The sequence below is a fragment of the Sorex araneus genome, chromosome 5 (genome assembly GCF_027595985.1).
Source record: "Sorex araneus isolate mSorAra2 chromosome 5, mSorAra2.pri, whole genome shotgun sequence".
Lineage (NCBI taxonomy): Eukaryota > Metazoa > Chordata > Mammalia > Eulipotyphla > Soricidae > Sorex > Sorex araneus.
Genome location: NC_073306.1, coordinates 97,677,984 through 97,686,553, shown reverse-complemented (window position 1 = coordinate 97,686,553; position 8,570 = coordinate 97,677,984). Strand labels below are relative to the sequence as shown.

At 51.0% G+C, this 8,570-nt stretch overlaps 1 long non-coding RNA gene across 1 annotated transcript; it reads right to left on the bottom strand.

Moving 5' to 3' along the window:
- Positions 1-1,959: 1,959 nt before the first annotated feature.
- Positions 1,960-7,774, bottom strand: LOC129404932 (uncharacterized). The gene is made up of 4 exons (XR_008630262.1): positions 7,628-7,774; positions 6,858-6,945; positions 2,577-2,657; positions 1,960-2,071 (listed from the first exon to the last, which is right to left on the bottom strand). It is a non-coding gene; the product is annotated as an uncharacterized LOC129404932 (long non-coding RNA).
- Positions 7,775-8,570: the final 796 nt, after the last annotated feature.

Below are 8,570 nucleotides of genomic sequence, written 5' to 3'. Positions count from 1 at the left end.
GACCAATGCTGCTGGGGCTCGGGGACCACCTGTGCTGGAAACCCAGATTTCTATCCCTGGGTAAAGCAAGTGTCCTTCCCACCGCATGAAGGGGTCAAGCAATCAGTTCTTTGAAACAATCTGACGCTTGTGCTTATTTCTATCAAATGACAAACCACAGTATTTCACCAATGTGAAAAATAGGAATTTCTTTAGTTTTTTTGAACATACTGATTTTATCCCCAGTGGGGCTACAACCCCTTTACTCCCAGAATTAGGTTCCAAGTTCCTCCCTATCATATCCAGAGATTGTAAACATGGTGGCAGGATGGAGCTTGAACCCTCACCTTTCTAATCCTATGCTTGCTCCACTGAGCTATCTAGCTGGCATGAAAATACTTATTTTGAATGTGCGAATCTTACTAGTTCACTCGCATTCGATAAACTTGAGGGCATGGTGCCACTGTACTGGAGGTAATGTTCCGACCACTGGAGCTGGCAACCAGGTCCAATCGTCAGCAGCCACCGGGTCCCTGAGCACCCTGAGAAACAATCATTTACATAGCCAGGTAGAATGTGTACTTGGCTGGAAAATAAAACCAAAACCAAGCCGAACACACTGAAGTTATCTGTAATAGAAGAAGCAAATGGATTTAGCACTGAAAAGAACTACTCAGATCACAGACCCTGTTGAACACACAGACCCGGCCACACCCCAGGAGTGCAAGGAGGTCTGTGCCACAGGGTGCACCCCACACGGCTCTTACCCACGGCCCACAGTTATTGGTAGGGCTCCAGCATCCATCCCTGTACAGCTTTCACTGAGAGGCATCCAGACAAGGCCACTCTTCCGGGGTGAAGTTCACAGACACATCGGAGGAGGTCACTGTGTCCTGAGCAGACACACACAGGGGTGGGGAGTCAGGGCCTGTCCACACCCTCTTTTCTGGGCCATGAGGGGCTTTGGACATCTCCCTACAGGGGCTCAGGACATCTCCCCTGACCCCTTGAGAGGAACCAGCCTCTCAAGAAATAAATTGATTTTACAATGGAAGGAATTATTTAGAGGAACCTGAGACCAGTACGGTACAGGGGGCATGCACATGGCTGACCTGAAGATCCCCTGCATCTCAGGAGTAAGGCCTGACAATTGCCAAGTGTGGCCAAATAACAAAAACAGAAAAAAAGAAACAAATTTGAGAAACAATGATACGCATCGCTGTCAATGATCCTGGCCTGTCAGAATCACAAAATCTGTAGAACACACAGCCCAGCACGGTTGCTGGGTGCCCATGCGGGTCTGGCCAGGCACAGTCAGCCCCACACTCCTCTCACCACAGTCTGCAGGTGCTGGTAGGTCTCCAGCATCACATCCCTGTAGAGCTTTCTCTGATCAGCGTCCAGGCAAGTCCACTCCTCTGGGGAGAATCTCATGACCACGTCGGGGAAGGAAACTGTGCCCTGAGCCAACACACAGGGGAGTGGGAGTCAGGGCCCATCTCCACTCCATTCCCAGGCGGTGAGGATGGGACTCCTCAGAGCGCTAATGGGGCTCAGGGACTTTCCCTTGGGAGGAACCAGCCTCGATTTCTCTCCATGCACCCTTCTGGCTGACATGGAGAAATCACTCTAGACATCACTCTAAGGCAGTCAGATCTATAAAATGTGAGGATGCTATCCTAGAAGTTTTCTGGAGGTGCCAGTCTTGCACACAGCCACCCCAAGGTCAATTCCACACCACTGGTCCAGTGAAAACGGCAGAGAGTAACAACTGAGCTCTGAAAAAGCAGGGTCAAAATGCAAAAATGGGTTTGGCCAAAAACGTTAAACACAATAACACACACAAACTCTCTCTCTCTCTCACACACACACCCTGTATCTCCACATCTCCTGTTCTAGGGATGAGATGGGAACACTAGATGTCCAGTGAGCAACCCCAAGCAGTGTGTGCACATAAGTTCATTTAGGACTCAGAACTCACAGTTCAGGGCTGCCCCAAATCCATGCCAAAACAGGTAAAAGTGTTCTTTTTCGTTGGCTCTTTTGATTATCACCTGGTGATGATCAGGTCCTCCTGGTTCTGCTCTCCAGACTTGACCGGGAAAAAGGAATAAGAAAAGAAAGTTGGAGGAAGAGACAGTAAAGCGGGTAGGAAGCTGCTTGCATACTGGCAACCCGGAACAATCCCTGGCATCCCCTTGGGGTCCACAAAGTCAACCCAAAACAAAGTCGGCCTGCAGAAATTTCTCAGCAGAGATCCAAGAGGAAGCCCTGAACATTTTTAATGTGGTAGAGAAGTAAAAAATATATAATAAAAATGAGTTTCACTTCGAAACCCCACCTACCTGCTGGGTGGGTGCACCCATTATAGCAACCAGTGAAAGGACAGGCGATTACTAAGTCTCGTGCTTTAGGGGTAGGGCCCTGCCCATCAGAGTTTACAGATTCTACCCTTGTGATATGCAGGCCGAAGACTCCAGGTCAGGACCATCATATCCTGTGTTGGGAGTGTCGAGAACCTTAATTCTGGCAGGACCCACAAACACAAGGCTTACGTACTTCAGAAGAAAAAAACAACCTTTATCCGCAGTACTCACCCCAGTAGCCTGGGACACCTGATCATGGAAAGATGAGAAGTGCGGGAGGCTTTGCAACTTGATGTGAGAGAGCAGAAATTCCTGATGTAAAAAACACCAACTTTGGAATCAAACAGACAGTAAAGCGGTAGGCTGCTTGCCTTGCTCACCCCGATCAATCCTTGGCATCCCTTATGGAGCCAGAGCACCCCCAGGAATAATACCTGAGTCCAGAGCCAGAAATAAACCCTGAGCATCCAGAGGCATAGATGACCTCGCCACCCCCCCAAATACCACCAAAAATAGTCCAAAAAGTATATTTTCACTTGCAAACCCAAACCACCTGTGATGACCGTGCCCTCAGGATGGCCCCAGAAATCATGGTAACTAATAAATACAAGACTGAGAGCAACATGGTCTCTTGTCCTTGGAGAGTTGCTGCCCTGCCTCTCAAAGTAATCTCCAAAAAATTTATTTTTTGGAGGCCACACAGCCGATATAAAGCAGTTATTCCTGGCCCCGCACTCAGGAATCAGTCCTGATGGTGCTCACAGGATAGAATCTGGGTTGCAACATGGAAAGCAAAAGCTCTAAGTGCTTTGATATAGGCCCCCAGCCCCAAGGCCGCAGCCCCCTCGCTCAGCTCTGCTCCCACCTGCTGGGGTCATTTCAAACCTGGAGGAAATCGTGGCTGCAGGGGCCCCCCAGGATCACACACTCACACCCACAACCCCTATACCCCAGTATAGCTCCCACCATACTCCTCAAAGCTCCTAACACCTGCACTGCTCCTCAGAAACCGCCTGGATATCGGTGAACAAGTGAAAACCAAGCACAAAAGTGCCCCCACAAGCTGGCGCTGCCCTGCCACTCGCAGTTCGGAGACAGGAAGGCAAAGGGAAATCACTGGAGGCCTTGTGCCCTGCCACAAAATCGGCCTTCACAGACAGCTTTCCAAGAAGAGACACAACTTTGTCCTTCATCCACATGAACAATGACTGCTGGACTCCGTGTCCAGGATACCAGCCACTGAAGGCCCTGAGTTCACTCTCACTGAGTGCAGAGTCAAGAGTAAACCCAAGCACCCAAGCAAGGACAAGGACAGAACCCCCCCCAAATTTATATGAAGCTAAAAACAAAGGGGAAGATGGAGGGTAGCAGGCAATACAGCAGGTGGGGCAATGGTCCTGCCCATGTCAATCCATGTTCGATCCCTGACAACCCCATACTGTCCCCCACCAACCAGGCATGATCCCTGAGAGCAGAGTCCAGGAACAACCCATGAGTCCTGCTGGTTTGGCTCAAAACAAATTTTAAAGAACTGTGAAAGAGTCCAGTGGAGGTAGGGTAACAGTGCACAGGATTGGGGAACATGCTTCGCACGTGGGAACCTCTGAATTGATACTGGGCACCACCTGGTCTCACAAGATAAGTTGAAGTGACCCCAAGCACTGAGCAAAACAGCAGCTGAGGGGGTGAGACTCTAAGAAATAAATGATCTTAGAGGTTGCGATGACAGCATAGTGTGCAGGGCATCACACAAATCACCAGAGTCCCAACCCCAGCATTCCATATTGTCCCTGAGCACTGCCAGGAGTAATTCCTGAAGGCAGAGTCAGGAGTAACCCCTGAACACCACAGAGTGTGACCCAAAAGCCAAAAAATAAATGAATGAATTTAAAAATTACAAATAAAATGAAAATGCTGAGTGTGTCCCGAAAACAATACCAAGAGCAGAAGCAAAGCACTCAAGTGTGGAAAGAGAAGTAAATGTATTTAGTTTGTTTTGGGTCACACACAGCAATGTATAGGGCTTATTCGTGGCTCTGGGCTGAGGAAATACTCCTGGCTGTCCCTGGGGACCATATTGGATGCCAGGGATCGAACCAGGAATGATTCCTGTGTGCAGATTCTGGAGTCATCCATGTGCATTGCCAGATGGGCCACAAAATGAAACAAACAAAGCAAAAAAAATTAAGTTGGACTCATAAGACATAAAGCCAGGGACTGGGTAGATACTCTAGCAGGTTGGGGCTTGCCTGTACCCTGCACACACTTAGCCTTCTGACCCCCTTCATTACTCCGGGGTGCAGCTACGGCCACATCGGCATCAGGGAAGGTCACCTTGTCCTGAACTGACACACACAGGAGACAGGAGTGAGGACATCCCACCCCATACTATGGGGCGTGAGGATGAGACACCCCAGCGTCCTAGAGGACCTGAAGGCCTGTCCCCCCTCCCCACTCCTGTTGGGAGGAACCAGCCTCCACTCATATTTCGGGCTGATGAGCCCAGGAATCCCTCACACAAAGCCAGATTTACTACAATGACACTACTAGAAGGTTCCTGCAGGTTCTGGATTTGCACACAGCCACCCCAGGAATAAATCCAATGAGCACTGCAGAGGGTAACACCTGAGCAGACCCAGCAGGACAAAAAAACGCAACACTGGGTAGGACCAACACACTAGACATCTCCTCCGCCACCAATGCCATATCCCACAGTCCCTGTTCTATGTTCTAGGGATGAAAAGGGGATACACAATATCCAGCAAGTGACTCAAGCTGTGTGAAGACATATGTGCCTGTAGGACTTGGAACTCCGGTTTCAAGGCCACCCTAAATCCTTCCTGAAATAGCTAGAAGTGATTTGAACCCCAATACCTCTGCCGGCTGCAGAGATCCTTTGCTCCCAGGGAGAGGCACATGCTCAGAACTGCACACACTGCAGTGAGTGAACATGAGACTGTGACTGAGCAGGTGACACTCTCCAGAGTGGGAAGGGCAAAATAGGGGAGACACATGTCCTGGGGCCAGAGTCACTGTAGTTGCCAGGGCACATACAGGGCCTGCACTCCCTGGGCCCTGATGACCGTCAGGGGTGAATCCGGAACACATAGCCAAGAGGAAACCATGAGCATCCACAATGTGTCACAAAAAACAAAAATGAAAGAAAACAAAGCAGCAGGATGGAGTAACAGGAAAGTGGGCCCAGGAAACCTGGATAGGGCTGGCTATCCCTACTGTCTATATGGTCCACCAAGAACCCTGAGGTGCAATGTTGGACTGTAAAGCCAGGAATAAACCCAAGAATCACTAGATATGTCCCCTATCACCTCCCCAAACAAAACAAAATACCCCAAGAAGTTAGTCTTGGAACACTAGCACCCCATACGATCTCTGAGTTCAAACAGGAGTGATTCTTAAGCACTGAGTTGGGAGTACTTCTTGAGCACCATCAAACCTAAATATAACAAAACAAACAGGGACAAAAGTGCCTTAGACTGAAGTTAGTCACCCTGCCAGAAACCCTATCCCAGGACTCCCTTCTAAAACAGCTTGAGACAGACAAACTGGAAGCCTGTGCGCTCTTGTCACTACACCATGTCATCCTGTCACTCTCCTCCTACCTGGAGACAGTGAGTCAGACAGTGTGTCACCATCTTCCCGTCTCTTATTCCTGAGGATCTGAAATAAGCTCCATAAAAGATCTGGAGAATTCAGAACCGTGAGCACCAGAGAGGAGCACAATATCCCAACCTTGACCAGAAATCCCAGCACTGAAGCTGGAAACGCTCTGACCGGTGGAAATAATCCAGCACCAGATCTCTGGCCCACCTGGGGAACACACTGCCAGAAGCTCCATCCTCTCCTGCAGACACAAAGTGGGTTAGGGTGGGGGCTGTTGGACCATACCAGAGTGTTGGGCTCGGACTACAAGAAAGGAAACTGAGCCCAGGGACTCTTCCCTGAGCCCTACAGGAAGGTCCCTACAGGCGGGCAGTAGGAGCCAACACTGAGCCCAGGTGGTTAGTGCCCCCTGCAGCCCCGCACCAAATTCTTTTTTTCTTCTCTTTTTTTGTTTTTAGCACCAAATTCTTGTGTGAAATATTTAAAAAGTCAAATAATGAGTCCTAAAAACCCTGTTTAGTGGCTTCTTCTATGTTTCAGAAGCCTACAGTTTCTCCTGAATCCTTATTCTTCTCTGTCTCTGCTCTCACGTATTTCATGTGTGTGTGTGTGGGGGGGGGGCAGAAGCAGCAGTGCTCAGGAGTGATTCTTAGCTCTGCACTCAGGGATCAGTCTCCGCAGGTCTGAGGAATCCTGAGGTGCAGGGCTCAGACTCTGCTTGGCAGGTGCGAGGCAAGCGCCCTAATCTCTGTACTACGGCTCTGGGCATTGCTGAATAAAATCTTCCCCAGTGCACTAGAAGTGATCCCGTAGTAAAGCTCCCATCTCCACAAAACCCTATCTGCCTCCAAACACACAACCCAGAGAAACAAAACGACCCACTGTACTCACCCAGTGGCCAGTCTCCGGGGCCCCTGGTCAGTGAGAGATGAAGGAGGGGTGGTTCGCCTCTTGACGTGAGGGAGTAGAAACTCCTGACCTGAAAACAGACACACAAAGGGATGGGTATTCGAGCATTGTATAACTGAGATTTAAACCTGAAAACTTTGTAACTTTGTAACTTTCCACAATAAAAAATTAAAAAAAAAAAAAAAACAGACACACAGTTGGGGTAAGACAGATAAGCAGGTAGGGTGCTCGCCTTGCTGACCCTGACCAGTCTTCCGCATCTGATAGGGCTCCTGAGCACCGGGGGAATAATTCCTGAGCACAGAGCCAGGAGTGAAACCGAGCATCTCCGGGTGGAACACCCCCCCCCCCCGAAAAACAAAACAAACCCACCCAAAAATAGGGTGACACGTACGTTTCCTGGGCAAACCTCAGCCCCGTGGGAGCCACGCCCTGGGCGCCCCGCACTCTCTGGCGACCAATGAACAGACGGAGGAAACCTGACTTCTGGCCCCGGGGGCTGAGCGGGGCCCCTCAGAGAGAGCCTGGAGGGTCTCGGGTCACCCAGGTCGGGCCAAAGGGGCCGGGACAGGCCCAGCGCAGCTCATGTCGAGTGTCAGGACGGCCAAGGCCGTGCCCTGGCAGCCCCCCAGCTGCCCCGCGCCCACCCACCACGGCCCCATCGCCGAACTGGAGGCGATCGTGGCCCAGGGCCCCCCCAGGATCATCACTCACACCGCGACCCCTGCGCCCTAGAACAGCCCCCGCCGCACCCTCAAAGCTCCGCCGCGCCTGAGGAGCCGCCGGGCTATCGGGCAGGAAGGGGAAACAAGCGCGAAGGCGCCCCCAGACTGACGCGGCCCCGCGGGTCACAGTGCAGAGACCGGGAGGCGCCTGGCGCCAGGAGGGGCCGCCCCCGTCCTGCCGACCATCGGCCTTCAGAGCCCCGCTTCTCCGGAGGGCCCCAATCGGTCCTTGACCCACGCGGACAGTGACTCTGGCCCCGTTTCCAGGAACAGACACAGCTAGAAGGCCCCGCTGTGACGTCACTTCCGTCTGCAAGCGGCCTTAAAGGGCCAGACTCCAGATATGCAGAGAACCGGGTAGGGAGCGGGTGGGGCATGGGACAATGAATTTCTCGGGGAAGTCATCAATCAAGGTGGGGTGAAAGCAGTGACTCCCAGGCCAGGCCTGGAGGTGCAGAGAGGAACTGGCCTAACAGCAGCCCCGGCCAGTTATTGCTGCATAAATCTTCCACTAATAAACTACTAAATGACTACTCAGCTACAGAGCAGGGAAGGGACTTTCCATTCATGTGGTTGATCCATTTTAGATCCCAGTTGAATTCATGACATTGTCGGACTTGAGCACTGTTTGAAGAGTTGCCAAGCACAGAGCTGAGGAGTAGCTTGAGAACACCAATGGCTCTGAACACACAAAAAACACAGGAATATTGATTACACATATAATACTTTTCCATCTGGGTCACCCCAGAACGCTATTCTGGGCATGTGATTCATTTAGTTTCTAGCTCATTCCTGTAACAGAAAACATGAACAGTTGGAGCTACTCCAGCAGTTGAAAGTTGAGTGCAATGTAAACAAAAATCAGGCCTAGGACAGTCCAGTTGGGAGGATGACCCAGGATCCATGGTTAGAACACCAGAGGGTTCCTCGAGCCCAGTGTGGAGTGACCCGTGAGCAGTCAGGCATAAGT